This window comes from Bacillus rossius, chromosome 15 (assembly GCF_032445375.1).
Source record: "Bacillus rossius redtenbacheri isolate Brsri chromosome 15, Brsri_v3, whole genome shotgun sequence".
Taxonomy (NCBI): domain Eukaryota; kingdom Metazoa; phylum Arthropoda; class Insecta; order Phasmatodea; family Bacillidae; genus Bacillus; species Bacillus rossius.
The window spans coordinates 41,297,466-41,321,056 of record NC_086342.1 but is presented as its reverse complement, the minus strand read 5'-3'; the positions used below and the strand labels follow the sequence as shown (position 1 = coordinate 41,321,056).

Here is a 23,591-nt window from a genome sequence, read left to right as displayed (position 1 = left end):
CATATCTTTAAACGAGCAATTCTTGTATATATAATATATATATATACAAGAATTGCTCGTTTAAAGTTATTAAAGCAGTTAGTTGCTCCCAATTTAAAAAAAAATGGTCTTATTACTTGCCAATAGATGTCAGGAAGAGTCATTTATGGTTAAGTTGATTATCGATAAAGTTGATTATTGAAAATATGGATAAAAATACATTTTCTATAAATGAATCCTAGCTAGATCGATTTATCACCCCCGAAACCCGCTGCATACTAAATTTCATAAAAATCGTTGGAGCCATTTCCGAGATTCAGATTATATATACAAGAATTGCTCGTTTAAAGATATAAGATTCACGTACACAAAAAAATACATGGTTGATTGCCATTTTTATTACAAATTTTTTTTTTGATACCCTAGATAGTGTCTCGCGAAGTGACACAACGATGACATTCGAGTCCCAATCAATACATACTGATTTCGGTTCTTCGTAATTTTTCCGAAATAGTTCCAAACCAATGCTGGGATGGTAAATTTCAATTGGTAATAATCCATTCCTTACCCAAAGCTTCTTTTTTCTCTCTGAAAAATTGAATACATCATCGTAATGAACATTTCCGAATACAGGACATATGTTGGTTTAATACCTTACATTTCTTTTTCCAAATAATATGTTTCTCACTTCATAGTCACATTGTGTTCGTGTGTGGCACAATGTTAGCACAGTTGTGTTCAATGTACAGAGCACTAATTCTTCCCAGGAATGAACTGAACCAGCGGGCAGTGGTGCTTCAATGCTACTCAAAGACACACACGAAGTGCAGTTGTGACGAGCGGCAGTGCAGTTTACGTGTAGTCATGACGGAGCATTCTCGTGCTAGCTACTTGCAAATACCTGCACGTCTCCCAGAGCCTCGTCTGTGACTAGCACACCGGCGTCGGGCCCGGCTATTACGGCTGGTACGGCGTCATCTCTGGCGACTGCGGCCGAGCCAACACTGGCTCCACTGGACACTTCCTGCTTCGCATTGGCCCCACAACCATCCTCACAGCACTCTGGCTCTGTGCGAGATCGCAAGGACCACTTAGCATCGTCGAAACACGTCTGCGTTCCACAATCCTGCACCGTCCTGTTCATTCTCTTAGTCAAACTTTCCATCAGCTCACCACATGAATGTAGATTGCTATCAACTTCCTGAAACATAACAAGCAATGTTAGTCATTTCCCTGCAAGAGGCAAGCGATCAAGTTCTCAACACCAACGGGCCAAGACTACACCTATTCCTCAACCACAGTTATTAACATTATATAAAGATAATAATTAATTTCGAAATATTTTGTGATAAACTCTACTTGGTGATAAAAGGTATCTACAAGGTGAGGTAGTGTGTTCTTATATTCAGGTAATAAATTTTAGTACCGCTCCTAAAAATTGTTTACATATAACTGTACAGAGCCATCATTTTATTTATACAATCAGTGATCTTTTTAAGTAAACATTTTTTATTCGACATGCTCTGGATAGTAGCTGTCAAAATAAAACATTGGATGATAAAATTCAAACTATTACGTACTTTCGAAGAGCCTGCTTGGAATTTTTAAATGACCTAAACATTTGTCGTGACTAGGGATGTAAGGGAACGAACAAATTAATTGTCGGAGTGGGCGCCACCACGTGATGTGGGCACGTGGACCCGGCGGAGACTCTCTTCAGGGCATGACGTGACCCGTGTAGGGCTACGCTCGGTTCCCTTAGCACGCGATATCGTTACAGTGGGCTCTTCAGGCGTCCCACACGCCTCGAGGTTCAGGAGCAGGGACACGTGATCACTCGACTAAAAATCACACGTTCGACGTACTCCTTTTATTTCAGCAACGTTACAACACGTCTCCAATTGCGCTACACCTACATACACTATTAAACTGTTAAAATGCCAACGGCGGGAGAGAATAAGTTTACAGGCTGACCAGGTCACCTCGTGGCCTGGCCTCGTTAGTTCAGGACACGGTTCGTGATTAAACATTCGAATTGAACTTAAATATTTATTAAAATGAGTCAGCCACCCGGAGTAGGCCTCGCAGATACAAAAAAGGTTTAAGAATTATAAAAGTCCGGCGGATGTTAAAAGATAAGTTGGCTAAGAAAAATATGAAGTTGCGCGGTGCTCACCAAGCATCCTACCCCGGGTGACGAACGGAAGCGGCTGAAGAGACCAGGGCAGCATGGCAGCCGGAAAGCACTGGATTTACTGTTAGTCTCTCCTGTTATTTATTAATACATATTTGAACTAAAACAAATACACTAAAAATTCTATAATAAAATTATACCAAGGTTTCGTTAATTATTTAAGTTGAGTATTGATTATTTTAATTAGGAATATGGTTCAAACTGGTTGCGGGTAGTTCCATTGCCTGCCGCGTGGGGCGCTGCGCCGTCCTTACCAACTAGCACTTAAAACATAAACACTTAGGGAATATTATTTAAAGAAAAGACAGGTAGCAATTACGTAACATAAAAATTGAATAATAAAATAAAAGGGGTCGTGGCACAGAGACTACTCCCGCCTCTTGTTGGCGCCTCACACGCACACACACACACCTGCACACGGGGCGGGAGGTTTGAAATAGAGGGTGGTGGTGGGAGGAGAGGGGTGGCGACGGCATGAGGCACATCGGGCTTAGGGAGGGCGTAGCCCCGGTCGACGTCACATTATTAGTTGGATAACTATAAAACAACTTTGTATAGTATAAACATGTTAGGGTACATTTAAATGTGTTTTCTGAGTACAATATATATTTTCATTATCTGTGCCGTGTATTAAGTATTTAGGCACGTTTTATTTAAAATTTTGTAATCTGAAATATTTTGGAAATATTATTTTTTTTTTCTCTCATCTTATTTTCTTTACGGCCAGGCCCTCAGCCTCTGTTCTCAGAGGCGAGCTGATTTTCTTTCCCAGCCTCATGCTAGGCTAGCATTCTGGCTAACATTTCTCCCGCCTCCAGGCACGTCGGAGCCGGTAACGTTATTTCTTCGCGGGTCACCTTTTGCTAAGAGCAGCTTGTGAAGCAGTGCTGAGCCCTGCTAACTCTGTCACGAATCGGTATAAGGTTCACTAGCAGCAAGACACGACAGGAGGATCCCGTGGGCCTTGTGTCCCACAGACCATGCGTTTTTTGAAGCCACCCCCGCCTGCTCACCCACCCTCTCTTCTCAGAAGTGGCTAGGAGCGACGACCGCTCGAGTGCGTTAACCGAATTCAAGGCCATCTCAGGCTTGACAGCCGCAGTTACGATTCTGCACCTTAACGACACCTAGCGACGGCTGTGGTAACTAATGCCACTGGTGAGGCGTCGGCAGCGCCGACACTACCGCACTCGCGCGGAGGTAACGACAACCTCTCTCCCCTCCTTATGTCTCAGGCCGCTAGGTGGCACCACTGGTTACTCCATTACGCCCTAGCTTGACACTCTCGTCGGTCACAAGTTGATTTATTAGTACTTCCTCTCGCCACCAAAAGATAGCGCCTCAGTCGCGCAGTCACTCCAGTAAGATCTAATTTTTTTGTGCCGGACACCTTCGGGTGGACTCGGTAATTTTCGGCTCAGAGCCTACCCCCCCTCCCATTCTCTAGAGACCCCGCGCTTATGATATCCTGGTGAGATCCCGCTCTGAACTGACTTCGGTGCGCGCCTCCTGACTGACTGGTACCGTTTGTATCTGCGATCTTCTGCGAATCATCGACATCGTATATTATGTAGTCTTCTCAGACTAAAGGGATGGAGTCCCTAGATAAAATTATTAACCAGTCAGTAGTTTAGGTGAAAGTAGAGAAACTTAGTATTTTTATATAAATTATTATTTTTTAATTAATCATGATGACTTCCGTGGCTACCGCGAATCGTGGTTCGAGTTTGCGGAGACGAGACGCCCTCTCCTGAGCGCCAGGACCAACACCCTGTTTTGGTAAGTCTTGACATCATCCCCCCCCCCTTTTATTTCCCTCTATTGGCCTTTTGCGCCATTTAAGTATACTGTCTGGAAACAGGTCTAATTCTTTGGAATTTGGACTTTTGTTTCAGACAGGGTTCCAAGTTTGGGGCAACCAAAATCCTCTGCCAGAACCTCTGGAGTCGGTTCCTGCGCAGTATCCAACAGAATTAGGCCTACTACCTTGATCACCGTCTACCTACAGCCCCGGGTGATACCCGCATAATTCTATCTTTTTATTCACGAACCCAAGATTAGTGTAACCCAGTTAAGACAGCGGACAGTAAAAGGCAGTTCGAGGAGAAGAAATTTATATTATGTTTTGGAAGGACTATATGTACAATCTTTAAAGTTACTAATGTTAATTTCATTCTTGTTTTTAAATATTTTAATTTTTGTTATACATTAAGGGCCGGCTCTATCGTAAATAACGTTAAGGAATATCATATAATAAGTGTAATTGTGAGTTATGTAAATAAGATCACTTATCAATGGAAAAACAGTCTTTACTAAGGAAAATTTTATCTATCAAAAAAAAAGAACAATGATTAATAAAATAAGGAAGTCTATAGACGTAACAGTTGTTTTTATTTATTTAATATATAATAACGATCCTTTTACTCCCAAGTATTTGTAGGGAGTCCCTAAATTTTCTTTGTTTACTTCTAGTGTCGCCTCTGTTGTTGACTTTTATAGTTATTAATTGAGGGCCTCAGTAATCAAAGCTTCCAAATCTTTTAACCTTATTATTTAATTATTCTTTAAGACACTAGGGGTATTACAAAATGGTAGCAGAGCATGGTTACGTCTATAGGCATACCTAATTTGAAAGGTCATACCTAAAATTAAAATTAAAAAAAAAAAATTTAATAAAAAAAATTTTTATATTTTATTGTCACTTGGAATCTTTTTGTAGTAAGTAATTTGTGAACTGTCCGCTGATACACGTAGTAGCTAAATTGACCCTTGAATTTTAAAATTATCATAAGTTTTGTGTGTTTACATCGGGGCGCGAGCCGAGAGGCAGCTGGCTTGCTGCCCGCCCACGCAACTCGGGCCGCGCGCGTGGCTTATCAACAGAGACGTGTCCGCTGGACAAGATACTCCCTCCCCCCCACTCCCCTTGTTAAAGGCGCTGCGCGCCAAGGTCAGTCCTGCCGGCTGACGTGACGTTCCTTGTAGGTACCCTGTTGTGCAAGCTAACCTGACAGCTTGTTACCCCCGAGTACACTGTTCATTTCCCGACGCGCGTAGTAATAATAATAATAAATTATGAAGGCACATACTTCCCACGCAATAAAGCAATTGTTTTAATCATAAGCTAGATTTAAGTGTATACCTAAGTTTAAAGTTTAAGAGATAATTTTAAGAGGGTATTGTTTTGTTTTGTGTAATACTATGAATCCGGACAGGATGATTACTCCGGAGCTATTACTAGTAGATGAATTAAGTTACGAGTTGCAGTTGCGTAATTTACCAACTACTGGAAATGCGCAAGAGCTGCGAAAGAGGCTTCGAGCCGCAGTACGTGATAAGTTACCTACCTCAGTACATAATCTAAATTTAGAACTACTCGAGGAATTCAATATAGCTTGCTCCAAATTTTACGACATAGCTGCTTTCGTAAGTTATTCAGATGTGGAAGAGAATTTGCCCAATGTAAAGCGACACATTATGCGATTAGAGCATGTCACCAGACGACTGGAAAATCTTGTGGTACTTTCCGCAGATGTGCTCAATGGTGTTTATCGAACAGAGCTAAATCGTTGTCTGCAACAGACAAACGCCTTCCAAATTAAATTGAAAGCTAGGGCAGCCCAATTAGAAACGCAACAGGACCTCCGGGCCAACATTGCCCAGGCAGAAAACCTAGGAATGGAAATACTAGGAAATGTAGAGAGTGGAAATCCGGAATTTCCTCAGGAAATAAGGCAACCCGACACACAAGTTTCTTGTTGTCAAACAAGGCAGGTTCCGCCCATTTCATCAACATCAACATCTCAATCACTCATCACAGTTTCAACCCCTCCCATCCCAGCAGCCACCATTCAAATTCCCTCAGGCATGCATGCTTCTACAGCTCCCATCACCAGTGTCACATTTTCCGGTAACTTGCATGCAAACCCACATCATTTAACACAACAAAATTTGTTTTTCCCATTCGCCACAAACCAGCCATATTTTAATCCATATTCCCAGTTTCATTCTTTATTGACATCCGGGCAAGGAACTCCAATCCCTACCTTCCCCACCGCGCAAATTGCACATCCTTCACCCCCACCTCCGCCATCAACGCAGAATCAACCAGAAACAACATTACCAGTTACGCCAAGGGCGGCTGAGTATAGCTGTTATGGGAAAATTGCCCATCCAGTCGAGAGATTACTTGTTGGTTTTCCAGAAACAAGTGGTCTTGACCCAGATAAATTAATCGAATTCATAAGGCACTTACTTAAAATCAGACAGAAAGGGGGCATTCCTGACAAACAGTTGTTGGAGATAGTTTTTCCCTACACCCAACCACCACTGAGTGAGAGAACGAGTCAAGCAATAGAAAATAGTTACTCTTTTGACAAATACCACGAAGAAATTTTGAATTTTTTTATACCTGCCAGACTTTTGACAAATTACCGTTTGGAATGGTACAACAGGCTACAGCGAAGTAATGAAGCATTGCCACACTATGTAGCATCAATCAGAGAAGCCGCGGCGGTTCTCAGATTGGGCGTATCAGAGAGCGAAATAGTTAGTTGCATAGTAGACGGACTAAATCAGGCAGAGCGCTCACGCGCTGTTTTCCAGGCTAGGCCACGGAGTTTTGTAGAACTAGATCAACTCTGTATACAGGCCATGAGTTACGAATATGCAGACACTCAGAGAAACAGGTCAGCGAAGTCCGTGGATAAGCATGATTCTCAGGCAGAAACTGCAAATAGTTTTCCATACACGAAACAACAAAATAGCCACCCACAACAGAAAACAAACTATACAGAGATAATAAGTATGGTTCAAACAAGAACATACAACAACAAACACCTTTCTGTAATTATTGCAAGCAAACAGGACATTACATTGAGCAATGTAACCACAAAAATTTCAAACCAAATTTCAACAAGGCAAAAAACGCGTAAGGCGGTGGCCAGGCAAATTTCTACCTGGTCCACCTAAAACTTCATCCGAGAGGAATTTTTCAGTGCATAATGTGCATACTAACGAATCACAACAACAAAACAAAAATCAACAAAGGCATAACGCAGGAAAACAAAAACACAAGAAAAATAAACGAAAGAAATACACAGAAAAACACAGGAAACACAAGCAGAAGATTATAACACAGCAAATTAATCATAAAGGAAATTCTGAGAAATTCACAAGAATTTGCAAAACATGTGTTAGCCTGACTAACCAAGGAAAACGTAAGTGTCACAACATTTTCGGTCACGTCCGAACTGTAATACCATACACTAAAGCAATGTTTGGCAAAAATCAAATTATTGGTCTGATTGATACAGGAGCTACTCGTAGTTTTATTTCAGGCGATTTGTTTAGGGAATTACAGAAGAACAAGCAGGTTCTGAAAACAGAAGTCACGGATGTGCGCTGTTTTACTGCAGCGGACGAACCAATTAGTATATCCAAAGTGGCTATAGTGAAAATCAGGATAGAATTATTCACTTGGAATTTCCCTTTTCTTGTGGCAGAAAACTTAGCCACGCAGCTTATTCTAGGCTCCGACTTCATCGCTAAAACAGGTATTTTGATTGATCTACAAGCAGGAAGTTTTGTATTTAAATTTAATAAAAATCTTGTCATATCATTCGTGGAACCTGAAAATAAAAGGTCAGGACAAATTACTAATGTGTCTACCAACACTGACGAGAGAAATTCTTTGTCCCTGGATCATCTCGAGCCCAGTAAACAAGTTGCTATTCGAGATTTGTGTAATGAATTTTCAGATGTGCTAACTAAGAAATTAGGTCGAACTAACCTAATTGAATATCAAATTGAATTGACTGATATCACGCCAGTCAAAAGTCACCCTTATCAACTTTTAGGTCCTAAAATGGAGATTATGAGAAAACACGTACAGAAAATGTTAGATAATAAGGTAATAGAACCTTCTAATTCTCCTTTCAGTTCACCTGCATTTCTAGTACCCAAGGGCACGGAACAACGTTTCGTCACTGATTATCGAAAACTGAACAAACAGATTAAAATACCGCAAACACCCCTCCCAGATTTGAACTCAGCCTTTCATTGGTTTAGTAAGGCCAGGTATTTCAGTGTGTTCGATCTCAATTCGGCGTACCATCAGATCCCACTCACGCAATACTCAAAACCTATTACCGCATTTTGCGTACCTTGGAATCTTTACCAGTATAATGTGGTACCTTTTGGCTTGGCTACAGGTGCTCAAGTACTCACACGACTTCTTGAACAAGTAGTAGGAGATTTTAAATTTAAATTTGTTTACAATTATTTAGATGATCTTGTAATTTATTCAGAAAGTTTTGAGGAACACATCCAGCATCTGACTCTTGTCCTTGAAAGACTGCGCAAGGCAGGCCTCACTGTAAATACAAAAAAGGTAAAATTTGCTGCTTCCGAAATATCTTTTCTTGGACATTTGGTATCACACAAAGGTGTTACAATTGATCCAGAACGAACACAGGCGATCAGGGAATTCAAACCACCTAAAGACACAAAGGGCATAGCTCGTTTTATTGGCATGGCTAATTTTTATGCCAAATACATACCAAATTTCGCCGAGCATGCGGCACCTTTGAATGCATTACGTAAGAAAAATACACAATATATTTGGGGTCCTGAACAAGACAAGGCATTTAATTTCTTGAAAGAAGCCATAGCGAATCCACCTGTTCTGCGCATGGCAGATTTTAGTAAACCCTTTATTTTACAAACAGACGCCTCAAGTGTTGCTATAGGGGCGGTATTGTCTCAGGAAATAGATGGCGCCAGGCAACCCATTGCCTTCGCCTCACGTACATTAACTTTTCAGGAAAGGAAAGCATCTTCAGTGTATGAATTGGAATGTTTAGCAGTAGTTTTTGGTATTGATAAATTCCGTCAGTTTCTGGAACATAGGGAATTTCTATTGGAAACTGATAATCAGGCGCTCGCTTGGCTGTTAGCTCACCCTAAACAATTAGGAAAACTTGGAAGGTGGATCACCAAAATTTCTTCTCTCAAATTTAATATTCAACATATTCGCGGTACTCAAAACATTGTGGCTGACACACTTTCTCGAATGTTCGAGAACCCCTCCGAAACAATATCTCAGGAGGAACCTCAGATTTCGTGTCAGGCACTCCTAACCGATTTCCCCTTAGCTTTTCAGGACATACAAACACATCAACAAGCCGACCCATATTTGGCAAAAATAATTGAACAAGTTAAAACTGGTACAGCTCCGAAATTTTATAAGTTAGCTAAAGGTCTCCTACAAAAACGTACACAACAGTCAAGGCACTTTAAAATTGTTCTTCCACAAAATCTGCGTGATATGATTTTCACATATTACCATAGTTCACCTCTCGGTGCCCATTTAGGTATTTATAAAACCATTCAAGGTATCCGACGCCATTTTATTTGGGAAGGAATGCACCGGGACATTACACAGCGAGTTAAGTTATGTAAGCTATGTGCATTAAGTAAACCTGCACAAAATACACAGTACGGTTTTCTTGCCTCAGAAGTAGCCGAAAGACCTATGCAAAAACTTTTTATTGATTTTGTAGGGCCGTTTCCTCGATCCAAATCCGGACACTCTATGCTTCTTGTGGCCATAGATGCCTTTTCGAAATTTGTTTGGCTTATTCCACTCCGTAAGGCTACAGCTGACACCACTGTGCGTGCATTACAAAATCACATTTTTAAAACTTCAGGATTACCGAACATAATTGTATCCGACAACGGAACACAGTTTACATCCAGAACTTTCAAGAACATGTGTTTCTCGCATGGTATACAGCATGTGACAACATCGCCATACTACCCTAAACCCTCGCATGCGGAGAGATTTAATAGAAATCTTCGTTCGGCGCTCATAGCGTTCCACGCGAATGCGCAGGAAAAATGGGACAGTAATTTGGTGTGGTTACAGATGGCATTTAATTATGCCCGACATGAAGGACACAAATCCACCCCATTTGAGATTATGTTTACTTATAAGCCCAACACACCCCTTTCCAATCTTTGGTCTCTCGAAGACCTACTGCCGGATGATCCCAAGGACATCACGGAGATTTGGAGAAAGGCGCGTAGGAATTTAAATTTAGCTCACCAAACAAGTCAGAGAAGGTACAATAAGTACCGCTCCCCTAACCCATACAGGGTAGGTGACACGGTAATGTGCAAAGCACATCCGCAGAGTAAGGCCATCGATAAGCGATCGGCCAAGTTATCGTATCGCTGGACTGGACCATTACAGATCCAACGGTTTCTAACCCCAGTGACTGTGAGTCTAGCCGACCCCAGTTCCGGAGAGTATGTGACACGAGCGCACATCTCCCACCTTAAGAAAGCGCATCCGAATTTAAAATAGGAGCGATTACTTTCTCTAAGCCTTGGCATGCCAGAGATATATATTTAAGACTCAATAAGGAGTTTAACTGAAGAATACAAAACCTAGGTAGTAACATTAGGTAACAATAAAAATCCATGGTACTAGTTTGTAAGAAAACTTAATATAAGGTGTTAGTTTAAGTGGCCACTTAAGTTAATAATTTTATTTAAGATAATGAATTTAATCATGTTAGTCATTAAGAATGTGCACATTAGTTCATAAGAGTGTTTAATCTTTTTGTGTGTGTTAGCATGTAAGTAGTAGGATACAGGCGAACCTGGTAACTCGTCCTACTGAAATTTTTGGTTTTTGTTTTTGCTTTCCCTTAAGCTCCGCTTTAACGCGGGGGAGTATGTGCCGTGTATTAAGTATTTAGGCACGTTTTATTTAAAATTTTGTAATCTGAAATATTTTGGAAATATTATTTTTTTTTTCTCTCATCTTATTTTCTTTACGGCCAGGCCCTCAGCCTCTGTTCTCAGAGGCGAGCTGATTTTCTTTCCCAGCCTCATGCTAGGCTAGCATTCTGGCTAACATTTCTCCCGCCTCCAGGCACATCGGAGCCGGTAACGTTATTTCTTCGCGGGTCACCTTTTGCTAAGAGCAGCTTGTGAAGCAGTGCTGAGCCCTGCTAACTCTGTCACGAATCGGTATAAGGTTCACTAGCAGCAAGACACGACAGGAGGATCCCGTGGGCCTTGTGTCCCACAGACCATGCGTTTTTTGAAGCCACCCCCGCCTGCTCACCCACCCTCTCTTCTCAGAAGTGGCTAGGAGCGACGACCGCTCGAGTGCGTTAACCGAATTCAAGGCCATCTCAGGCTTGACAGCCGCAGTTACGATTCTGCACCTTAACGACACCTAGCGACGGCTGTGGTAACTAATGCCACTGGTGAGGCGTCGGCAGCGCCGACACTACCGCGCTCGCGCGGAGGTAACGACAACCTCTCTCCCCTCCTTATGTCTCAGGCCGCTAGGTGGCACCACTGGTTACTCCATTACGCCCTAGCTTGACACTCTCGTCGGTCACAAGTTGATTTATTAGTACTTCCTCTCGCCACCAAAAGATAGCGCCTCAGTCGCGCAGTCACTCCAGTAAGATCTAATTTTTTTGTGCCGGACACCTTCGGGTGGACTCGGTAATTTTCGGCTCAGAGCCTACCCCCCCCTCCCATTCTCTAGAGACCCCGCGCTTATGATATCCTGGTGAGATCCCGCTCTGAACTGACTTCGGTGCGCGCCTCCTGACTGACTGGTACCGTTTGTATCTGCGATCTTCTGCGAATCATCGACATCGTATATTATGTAGTCTTCTCAGACTAAAGGGATGGAGTCCCTAGCTAAAATTATTAACCAGTCAGTAGTTTAGGTGAAAGTAGAGAAACTTAGTATTTTTATATAAATTATTTTTTTTTAATTAATCATGATGACTTCCGTGGCTACCGCGAATCGTGGTTCGAATTTGCGGAGACGAGACGCCCTCTCCTGAGCGCCAGGACCAACACCCTGTTTTGGTAAGTCTTGACATCATCCCCCCCCCCCCCCCTTTTATTTCCCTCTATTGGCCTTTTGCGCCATTTAAGTATACTGTCTGGAAACAGGTCTAATTCTTTGGAATTTGGACTTTTGTTTCAGACAGGGTTCCAAGTTTGGGGCAACCAAAATCCTCTGCCAGAACCTCTGGAGTCGGTTCCTGCGCAGTATCCAACAGAATTAGGCCTACTACCTTGATCACCGTCTACCTACAGCCCCGGGTGATACCCGCATAATTCTATCTTTTTATTCACGAACCCAAGATTAGTGTAACCCAGTTAAGACAGCGGACAGTAAAAGGCAGTTCGAGGAGAAGAAATTTATATTATGTTTTGGAAGGACTATATGTACAATCTTTAAAGTTACTAATGTTAATTTCATTCTTGTTTTTAAATATTTTAATTTTTGTTATACATTAAGGGCCGGCTCTATCGTAAATAACGTTAAGGAATATCATATAATAAGTGTAATTGTGAGTTATGTAAATAAGATCACTTATCAATGGAAAAACAGTCTTTACTAAGGAAAATTTTATCTATCAAAAAAAAAGAACAATGATTAATAAAATAAGGAAGTCTATAGACGTAACAGTTGTTTTTATTTATTTAATATATAATAACGATCCTTTTACTCCCAAGTATTTGTAGGGAGTCCCTAAATTTTCTTTGTTTACTTCTAGTGTCGCCTCTGTTGTTGACTTTTATAGTTATTAATTGAGGGCCTCAGTAATCAAAGCTTCCAAATCTTTTAACCTTATTATTTAATTATTCTTTAAGACACTAGGGGTATTACATATCGCATCAATTTTATGCTTCTGTGTTTAATGTTTATCACCCAAACTTATAAACCTTTATTTAAAAAATGCAATCTTGGAGATACAAATAAAAATAATTATACAGGGAAAATGCTATAATTTACATGCATGTATTTTACTGTGTGTGTAAGGTAAATGTAGGTAGGGTATGTCATTGTACTGTATATAACTGATGGCACAAGCAGAATGAGTGTGGCTACAGGGGTGCCAAGAGAGGGGGTAGCCCAGGAATCAGGGACTCCAGTTGAGTTTTAAGATATTTTTTGTGCCTGAGTTTGCCCTGATAGTACGAAAAAAAATTACTATAAACCTTTTAATGTATGCGATATGCACAGGTCATATTTACATTAATGGCCATAGAAATATTTACAGTCTAAAAGAGTTTTTTTAAAAAAAATTTCAGTTTGAAAAGTTGCATATTAAATAACGAGGAGGCCCGACAAATTATATGCCCCTGAGTCCTTAGTTTCTTTCGACAGCCCTGCGGCTTGATGCTGATTAATAATTAATAATAACTATTGTGCCATGGGTAAAAGAACCATTAACACTTGCCTTACCACAAGCATGTGCCAACTCGACTACCACATACAGCCAACTCCGATCAGTGATAAAAGAAGTGTTTCCTGAGCGACTTCAGCTGTGGGGGTGGCCCTAATGGTCTGTGACTGTGGAGAACCGATCACAGCCACTTTCTGCTCCAGGGATTGCTTGGGGCTTCATATTTGTGTTCACGTGTGTTTCTCCTTCGATAAGGACTCTGTCGACCTCGAGGTTCAAGGCAGTGATATAAACCAAAATACACAACATTGGAAAAAAAAAAGTTTTAAGTTCATTACAATTCTGCGTAATTTTCTTTTAAAAATATTAATTTGTTAAATCAGAGAGCATTCTTTAATACATTTATTGGGACTTTATTATGTAAACAACAGACATTTTTGAAAAGTCATCCAAGTTCTGATTGCCAAATATTTCAGAGGATATATATTCAAAAACATAGGAAAAGTTTTAATGTATAACCATAAAATGTGTAAAGAGGTTGTCACATTGTCAAACTGATGCTTTAAGCACTGTCACACTGTAAAATTTTCACTTTCAATATGTTGTGTCAATAAAGTTGGAGGATTATGACATCACCAAAAATCTCACTAGTGCAGCCATGTTTGTATGACAAGTTAGATTACTTGAGTTTCCATCAAATATTTTGCGTAGGGGGCCTATAGGATGGGTTCTAAAATAAGTTAAATGTTGAATGTGATGGGCCAATCAAAATTGTACCATGCAAAAAGAGAAATGACATCCGTTTCCGTCTCAATGATTCTATAATGGCGAAAAACACATGGGTGATTGAAGAGGTTATAAAAGTGGAATAACTACAGTAATTTTAATATGAATGTCATATGCAAAATAAGTTTATGTGTGAAAAGGAAACAGCCCTATAGCATTAAAAATATCAATATAAATATCTATTATGTAACAAATATTACAGTTAGTTAAATTAATACATGTATAAAAATTAAAAATATTTACCAAATTTCATCCAGCTCTGTGATACATTATTTAATTTCCAAACGAGATTAAAATCAAAAAGTTTGGAGTAGCTCAGACCAAAAATAACTTTCAGTGTATATCGTGCTTTTAAAACTATTTGATGTTATCTGTCCAAATAATTTGTTTAGAGAATGTTGGGAGCCATTTTACGTCCAAAAACACCCATCCAAGTCTATTTTTAAATAAAGTTGGAGACGAATATTTTACAATGTGACAAGTACTTTAACAAAATAAAAAAGGTTGAAACCAACATGGCGTCGTGTTGATTTTCTATCTCTGCATTTTTATTTATTTATAAAATCCATTTCACTCGATAATTAAACTATTCCAAATGGAACTTCGTGAATATTTGAAGGCAGTCTTCACACAGTTTTTGTAAATATATTTTGACGAGCGAAATCAGCACAATAGTATAAACACAAACAATGTTTGAATTTTGTTATTTTACTGCGAAAACGTGTCTATAAACGTTTGTAACATTGCAGTATATTTGTATTATACTGGCTCAAATTTATGCACGAAAAATGCCAAGCAAATCAAAACATGACAAACATTTGCATAGTGAGGTAAATATGTATTGTACGGATTAGCGCCAAAAAAAATCGTACAAATATGAAATAACTTTCATTATATGCTATCTTACGTCCTCTTTTCGGAACCGCCTGCGGAGATAAAAAATTCCCATTACTTTTGGAGATATCAAATTTTTTAATATTCATTTTTTGGCAAATTTTTTAAAAAAAAATCCGAAAAATCCGAAAATACCTTTATTCTGTGCTCTTTAACTTCCTCTTTTCATTAAACCCGGCAGAGATCAGAAATTCCAAATACTTTAGGAGATATGGAATTTTTTAATTTTCATGATGTGCACTGATGCGGCGTTCAGCGGGAAGCCTACGATTCACACATCTTTCTGGACATACCCGAATACTCACGTTGGCAAGCCTTCTTTTCTTAAAATTAGCAAGAAGTAATTAAAAATACTTTAAAACACTGTGGATGGTTGGTTATATTAGGTAAGTATAGCTACATTAAAAAAACTGTAAAATCATTTTATGGTTGCTTAGCAAATAACTTTTTAATATGTAGCTATCCAGCGCTAGGAAACCGTTTACATGATTTCACAGTATTTTTAATGTAGCTATCCTAACCAAATCAACCATCCACAATGTTTTGAAGTATTTATAATGTAGCTAACATAACCTAATTGACCATTAGTTTTCATGAGTTGCATATTTATTTACAATAAACAAAAAAAAAAAAAAACCGAAGATGCACGATTGGGCGTTTGCCTCTCGTCTGTTGAAAGAAGGCTTGCCAACGTGAGTATTCGGGTATGTCCAGATTGATGAGTGAATCGTAGGCTTCCCGCGTTTTTGTTTCACCATTGTTGCTTGTTTACAAGTATGATTTTTTTTTTTTTTTCGCGACGTAGTTGAACGACTACATCATGTAAAAAGAAAATTACGTGAGTTCCTACTGTTCATCCTTTTTACCGATTTGTTAGGTCAGGTCAGCTACATTATAAATACTTTAAAACTAAACAACCATTAAAATTAATTTTTATTATTTTTAATGTCCGTTCAGTTTCAAAGTATTTATACTGTAGCTGACCTGACCTAATCTACCTTTGTCCCGTTTTGTTATGTCAGGTCAGTTACATTATAAATACTTAAAACTATACAAGTAAAATTATTTGATATTTTTAATTTCCGTTTATTTTGAAGTATTTATCATGTAACTAACCTTACATAATGGAAAATTTCTGTTATTTAGGCATTCACGCACACACGGCAAAATATAAAATGGCGCCTGTTGAATGATTACATAGGGCTTGTATTGCAAAATAAGAACGGCGATATCTCCAAAAGTAATTGGAATTTTTAATCTCCGCAGGCGGTTTTGAAAAGAGGACGTAAAAGAGCATATAATGAAAGTTATTTCATATTTGTACGATTTTTTTTGGCGCTAATCCGTACAATACATATTTACCCATAGTGATACTTTGATTAATTTGATAATACATACCTTTATGGTGTTCCATACTTCTATAATTTTACATGTAAGCAACATTTTAAAACTTGATTCTTGATCATTGAAACATACTGCCATTACTTGTGGTTTACAAGTAATTACGCTTTATTGTTGCTAATCAATACACTTTATCGGCTGCTTTGCCATAGAAACAATTTTACCACAGAGTGTTATATAATAATACATAAAGTATTGTAGTGTCTTCGTATCCTTAGTACTAGCAGCGCTGAGTACCTACACTATATTTAAAGTTAATTTATCGCAACTATTCGTTTACTACCCAAATAGGTTAATTCTTTTGCATAAGAAATGAAGTAATTTTAGATTTTATACTTTCTGAACTTTTTAATCTGTAAAATAATTATATAAAAATAGCCCATATAGCTGGGAAAACTCCATGAGAAAATATTTTTAAGACAATAAACCACACATTAATATTAATTGCCATTTTTAAAAATAAAAATCGTAGTTTCGAAGAGTTATGGAAATTAAGTGGTTTATAAAACTATAATTATTAATTTAGTTGAATACGATAAGTTAATAGAAATATGCTGCTACAAATAATTTTCTCTTTAAATTCATTAGCATTAGGAACCAAATTTGTTTGTATGACTACTTCTCTCACACAACTGTTCATATGAAATATGATGTGAAATATGAAAATATATTTGTATATGATCTCTGCCACAAAATAGTAAAATTTTCAATATAAATTGCAAAAAAATAATTGAAACTTTATAACTTTTGAAATAAATATGACTAGTTTAATCATATTATTTCTGTTTATATAATCTGTATTATATTTTCACCATAATTTCCACATATCTGGTCTTGTAAAACAAACTCAATTTTTAACCATTTTTTGCCTCCTTTTCATAGGCATATATTTCTAAATTCCATTCTGGTAGGTACATAGTTTGAAATCATTATATTGTTATTTATAAAAAAGAGTGCCTATTTTACTGACTAAAATTCAAAGCTATGTAAAGAGATTTATGGTTCGGCATCCAACTGCTGCCATCACCTGGCCTCTGTAGAAGGCCCGGGAGGTACCTAACGGGCGCTACGGGCGTCGCGGTGCTGTTGTTGTCCGGGGGGGCCGCCAAACTAGTGGGACCTAGGCCATTGATGATGGGTAGTGGGTACTGTGCCCCCGCATGCCCCGCCAGGTACGCAGCTGGAAATCTATCCTGAAATTAACTTCTTGGTTGTGAGGCCGCTCGGCCATGTGGGGGATGGAATGGTGCAGAATAATCGTAGACGACACAGTTTATATTAAATTGACTTTTAATCAAAGGATTTCTCTGGTGGTACGCATGGGTACGCTGTACTCCCTACATATACACTATGTGGTGGCAGAACCGCTACTAAAGCTATGCGAATGCACTATACGGCATCTGAGCCATTGTACAATTACACTAACACACGCTGATTATAAAACAAAACCCGACACTAACATAACACTGTGAATTTGCAGCGGCAGTCTTGCGGGGACGTGATTACTAGTTGGCTGGAGTCGGCCAGTGCCGTAAATTGCATGGTCCGCCACGCGGTGCGGAATCACCAAGGAAACGGTCGAGATAAGCCCGGGTCCGCGAAATACACGCCGAGTCTACATGAGCAGGGATGAATTAAAAAGGTTTGGATATTAAATCAAGTACAGAGTGAACAATCGGTGGAACAAAATTGAAGGCTTCTCACGAACACATGTCTTGACCCGGAGCAGAGTGGTTGGAGACTGCCGAACATGTCCTCCTCGAAAGGAAGGGAAACTTTCACCTCCTTTCTTAGTTGGCGCCAAAAACTTATATCAACTTAATTTGCTTTATTATAAGCTAAACACACGTTCCAGGTGCTCAATTAAAAGGTAGCACCTGGTAATTGGGTGCTTAAGGATTAGCAACTTTTTTATAGTATTTAATTTTTTGAATTGTGGCATCAAGTTGGCGACTGTAAATTAACATATTGTCTCACTGTGAACTGTTTTAGTTGGATTTCTCCTAATCTGACTCGATCATTTTCACGGGCAATTTAATTAGGCCAGTGGCCGCGGTGACTGGTAATGAGGTTAGTTGTCGCGATGCTCGCACGGATTAACTACGAATCACTTGTTTAATGCCTGTGAATTAATAATTGTGTCATAATGTCTTGTTCCTTAATTGTTTTCTGGGGTCGAGCCCCTGGGGTATCGTGCCCTGAAGTTTATTTGAGTCTAGTGGGGTCACGCCCGAGGCGCTCGCCTGACTTATTCCCACTGGGCTGGGTGTGCGCTCCAAAAACAGGATCTGGTACTAGCGGTGCGAAGTATGGGATTAGAGGCGCTCGGAGAGGGACACATCCTCCCGACCTTGGGACAGCTGGGCCGCCCGCTATACAACTTGTTCCGCATTCCCGTGGAGGTCAACGGATGGACAGCCGCCGCGCTCGTCGACACCGGAGCGAGCGACGTCTTCGTGCGCCCCTCGTTCGTGCCCGTCAGCGTGTTGCGCCCGGGCGGCAGCGAGCTACGCCTGGCTACCACTACGCACCCTGGGCGGATGCTTGGACATGCCGAGATCGTGGTGAGTACCCAAGAGTTGAAAAGTTGTGTATCCGCTGGCGGGCTGACGCCTTGGGGCGGAGGTGGTTTCGAGTGCGCCTCCTGGCACGGCAGTGTGGTTGGTTGCGCTGTCCAGAATTCCCGTGGGCGCTTGCTGTGCCAGTGGCGTTCGCCACGCGGGCACCCCAAGCGACACAGTGGGACTTGTTCCCGTTCTCGCGGCGGTCGCTCCACTCGCCAAGATGGCGGTGCCTAAATGGCTAGTGGTCCTCTGGGTTAGTATGAGGGCGTGTCCCGTGTTGCCATGTCCCACCGGGCTTCCGGTGGGCTGTCACTCCCTCGGGCGTTCGCGGCCGGGCCGCGCTTGCAGACTGCTACAAGTACATTAATAGGTTCTAATGCAGTACTCTACCGATCTTCGGCAATGTTAGACAACTTGATACTACTTGTGGAGTGACAACTGTTGCCCGATTGGTCAATGTGGAGACGAGTTCCCATACAAGCATCATGATTGCACACAGTTGGGAAATGTAGTAGTCTTTCTGTCGGTAGGTTCACATCTTCCGAGTTAACCATGTGTATTCATCCCTCAAAAGCCTCTGTAAATAGTAGACACATCTATCTCCATCTGATGCCATGGGTCTTAGTTAATTCATGGCATTAATTATATACCTTACATAGTTATATTCAAGTCATATTTTAACAGATGGAACAATTCCAAAAATATCAAACAGTCTTCAACTTGAATCAGGGTAATCAACTAGGCATTACTTTATTAAATAATAACACCATTGGGTGTTTAACCAGTTATCAAATAAGTATTTTTTTTCACCTAAGAGTATTAAAATATTTTAATCATCAGATAACATGTAATATAAGGTCATATTGTATTGGGACTGTGGAAGAGTATTTGCGACAGGCTGTAGCTATGGATGGCAACCTGCAGTGACTTCTGGGATGACTGACACTCATGACCACTCCCAGATGAGAGACCAGAATAAGGGCCAGGATGATCGCACTCCCAGATGTGCAACCCAAATATCCAAGGCAGATGGCAACATGGGTGATCGAAAGTCTACCAGGTGTGACATGCAAGAATGTAGTTTCGGAGTGATGGAACGCAGGCAATCGGCATGACAGAGGTCGACCACCACAGTGTTGCTTAGAATGCCTGCAGGGCACATACCATTCGCATCAGGACAGACTAAGACAACAAAAGCAACAACCTAAATACAACCACTGGCACGAGATGGGCAATCAGTGTTCTGCCCCCCGCACCACCTAACCACCTTCCCCGAGCCAAGGAAAAGACGCGCCTGTCACTGGGACAGCTCACCACACCAGACAATTGGCTGATTTGGGAGACCGATGGCCACTCTCGTAGACAGAGCAGCCACTTGTTTGTGGCACAACAATTTGTCCTGCCGAAGGAGTCACAAATTGTTTGTGGCACAACAATTTACTGTCGCCAGAGGAGTCACAATGTGATGCTTCACACAGTGTCTGGCCACAAGCATCAGAGTCGGTACAGCCATCGGAAACACTATCATAACAGTGAGTGTGAGGAAGCTGGTTACCCAAACCCCAACATGATGCCTCCCACGCCAATGCAGAATTCCGGGTCAGAGTGGAGGAGTCGGCCGAGATGCCCAGAGAATCCACCAATGGCAGCGCCGAGGCTTATGTTATATGGCGGACTATACTACAGGTTTAGAGCTGGACTTACTGGTGAATGGTGACCCAGTAAGTCTGGGTCTAGGATCAGAGAGGCAGTTCAAACCCCTATGATTGCCGCAGGAAAGGGCATCAAATTCAGTTGCCTGCAGTGAGCATGCAGACCGCCTTGGCCAGGGCTTATCTGGGGGTGGGGAAGTCGTCTGGTGTTGCACTTCCTTGCCTATTAATTAAATACCGGGTCCTTTCCTGGTCCACAGCACACCCCAGCTGTGATCGTGACATCACTTCTAATCCACATGCGAGTGGCGTTCTGGAATCTCTCTCAAGCCACCAAGACCAGACACAGTCGGGAGGCGATACACCATATCGTCTCATCGTTTATTTACATTTTGTATCTATTTCAGTAGTGTTTTGGCACATTGTGCAGTTTAGCCACAGAACTGGCAGAAAGGACCCAGCTAAGCGCCTAAAATTAGAGCGACAAAGCTGGTGGCTGGAAGGGCATGTCCACGGGTTTACAATGCGTGGACGAACGAGTAGTTCAGGAGTTGTTACCGCACATTCTCCTGCACGGGGGGAGGTTGTAGGGTGGCATGTCTCGCTAAGCTACACGGGCTGGATATGGTCCACGACCTGCCTCCGTGAAGGAGACTGCTCTTCTTGAGAGAATTAGCACTGGTCAACGACATGAAGCAGCTGTGATACCGAGTTATGTCTGCTATGTCTCCAAACTTCCAGTGGAGCTGGGCCTGAATGACAATTCTTTCTGTACTTACAACATTATTACATTCTTTATCATTTTCATATGCTCCGCTGTACTCAATTGAACACTAGAAAGCTTCCAATGATTAACTGTGAATCCAATGATTAACAATGAAGTAAGTGTGACTACTTGGGTTGTCTGAAGCAATGATTGTCGTATTTTTTCACTTTTTGTTAACAACCATTAACAGTGATATACTTATAATTTCCTGCAAGATAAAGCAGAATTGGAAGAAAAATACACACTACATATAAATACAATTTTTTTCTGCTAATACAGATTGCTCTCATTATTTTTCACCTGTACAGCAGACACTTTACTTGAATAAGAGATGGGTTCGTTTCATTGCAGATATTATGCCTATTTTCACCTTCTCTACCTATAAATCGTCGATTGTAAAATTTTCACTATATATTAGGTGAAGAATATCTTGCTGTAGATTTTAGTCTTTAGTTGGATGACCTACACCTACTGTTCCAATGCCACCACTACTGTAAAGTTATGCGAACTTCAGATGACATCATTTATGTTGGCACCAAGTGGATTTATTTTCTGCAATAATCCAAATTCAAAATATTTAAAAACCATTACTTAAACGAAATAAATTTGTGGATATGTTGACGCCGACCGCCAATGCTCCTCTGTCGCATAGACCGCTATGCCTCATCAACGTCTCGCAAAAGCGTGTGCAACGAACGCGCCCGTGCGCGCAGCAAAGTGCAGTTCGTGCGACGAGGCGAACGCCATACAACGAGTGCTACACCGGCGCAAGGATCTGGCCGGGTGTGGCATATCCTTCCGCCGCACTACAACAAATTGTTATAATTATGTTTTTCCACAGGATTTTATTAAACATTATTTTTTATTAATTAATAATTAAGTCTTTGCAAAATCATGTTTCAATGTGCGATTTGTCCCGAACCTGGCCGGTTCAGTTTCCCGCGAAATTCACACGTTTCCGCGGGAGGGCTGGCGGGGGAGGGGGGTCGTGCGCGGCGACACCTGCAGTGTCCTTCGAGAGCTCAACCAGGCCGGCAGCCTGCGCGCAACGCGGAACCTTCAAACTTTGCATTCACCGACATGTAGTTTTCCATAGTGTAATTTCTTTTCAACCTTTTGTACAGTTCCGCGGTCGGCCTAAATTTACCATGAGGTACTTAACTTAATTCAATCAGTGCTCAAGATGAGTGTTCCACGTCATACGTAAGTACTGTGGGGAGATTATGTGGTTTCACGTCGGCGCTTCACGCCCAACCTAGCCTACCGGCTATTTAGTTTTGGCCCGCACGGGGCAGCCAGCAGGCGACACGTGCTATCAGACTTAATAACGATTCAGTCCCTGGGACACACCTAGACACCACGTAGAGTCGCCGGAGACACGGGCTTACGTGCTGCTAGCCCAGTTTATCAAGTGTAATGTATTCGTGGAATAGTTGTTCGCCTAAGTGTAATTCGTCATGTCAGGGCTTATGTATCACCGTCGTACGGCAGTGCGCCACCAAACTTAATCCAGAGCTAGGTATTAGTGTAGTGTATTGTGCTTCAAAATATCGTGTGCCATGTCAGAGTGTCTTGTGTAACTTTCGCATCACGTAAACGAGTCTGCCCCTCACGCGCATAAGAATCGTGAGCCGCCACTGAAGAAGTGAGCTGCGCGTGTGACTAGTCGCGTCGGGCAAACCGTTACGGCCAGAACGGGCAGCACCATGTATTGGGCTGTGCTGTATTAAATTCACGAACTATCTGAAGAAGTTTTGTGTTATTATTCAGGCGTCCAGAGTGGCCTCAACAGCTCGGGGGGCCCTACTGCGTTGACTCCTACCTCTAGCCACAAGGCCGAACCTTCCCTGAGATCACGAACTGAACAAAATCACGTCTAAATACTCAGAGGTAGCGGGGACGGCGTCAAATTGGCGCCCGACTAGTGTGGCTTTCATTTTCTAAAAATTAATTTCCAAATTTTGTTTCAAATTTTTCAAATTTTTTCTCAAATTTTTCAAATTTTATACTTCAAATTAGTGTACCAGTAAGGGCTCGCGTAGGAAGTCGGGAATCGCGCGGAAACGGACGCGACGCGCAGACAGCCAAAGGAGCGGGCACCTGGCGATAGGCGCGCGTCAA

At 41.2% G+C, this 23,591-nt stretch overlaps 1 long non-coding RNA gene across 1 annotated transcript; it reads right to left on the bottom strand.

Moving 5' to 3' along the window:
• Positions 1-355: 355 nt before the first annotated feature.
• Positions 356-16,660, bottom strand: LOC134539443 (uncharacterized). Its single transcript, XR_010076315.1, has 2 exons — positions 16,486-16,660; positions 356-1,180 (listed from the first exon to the last, which is right to left on the bottom strand). It is a non-coding gene; the product is annotated as an uncharacterized LOC134539443 (long non-coding RNA).
• Between the last annotated feature and the right edge of the window lie 6,931 nt (positions 16,661-23,591).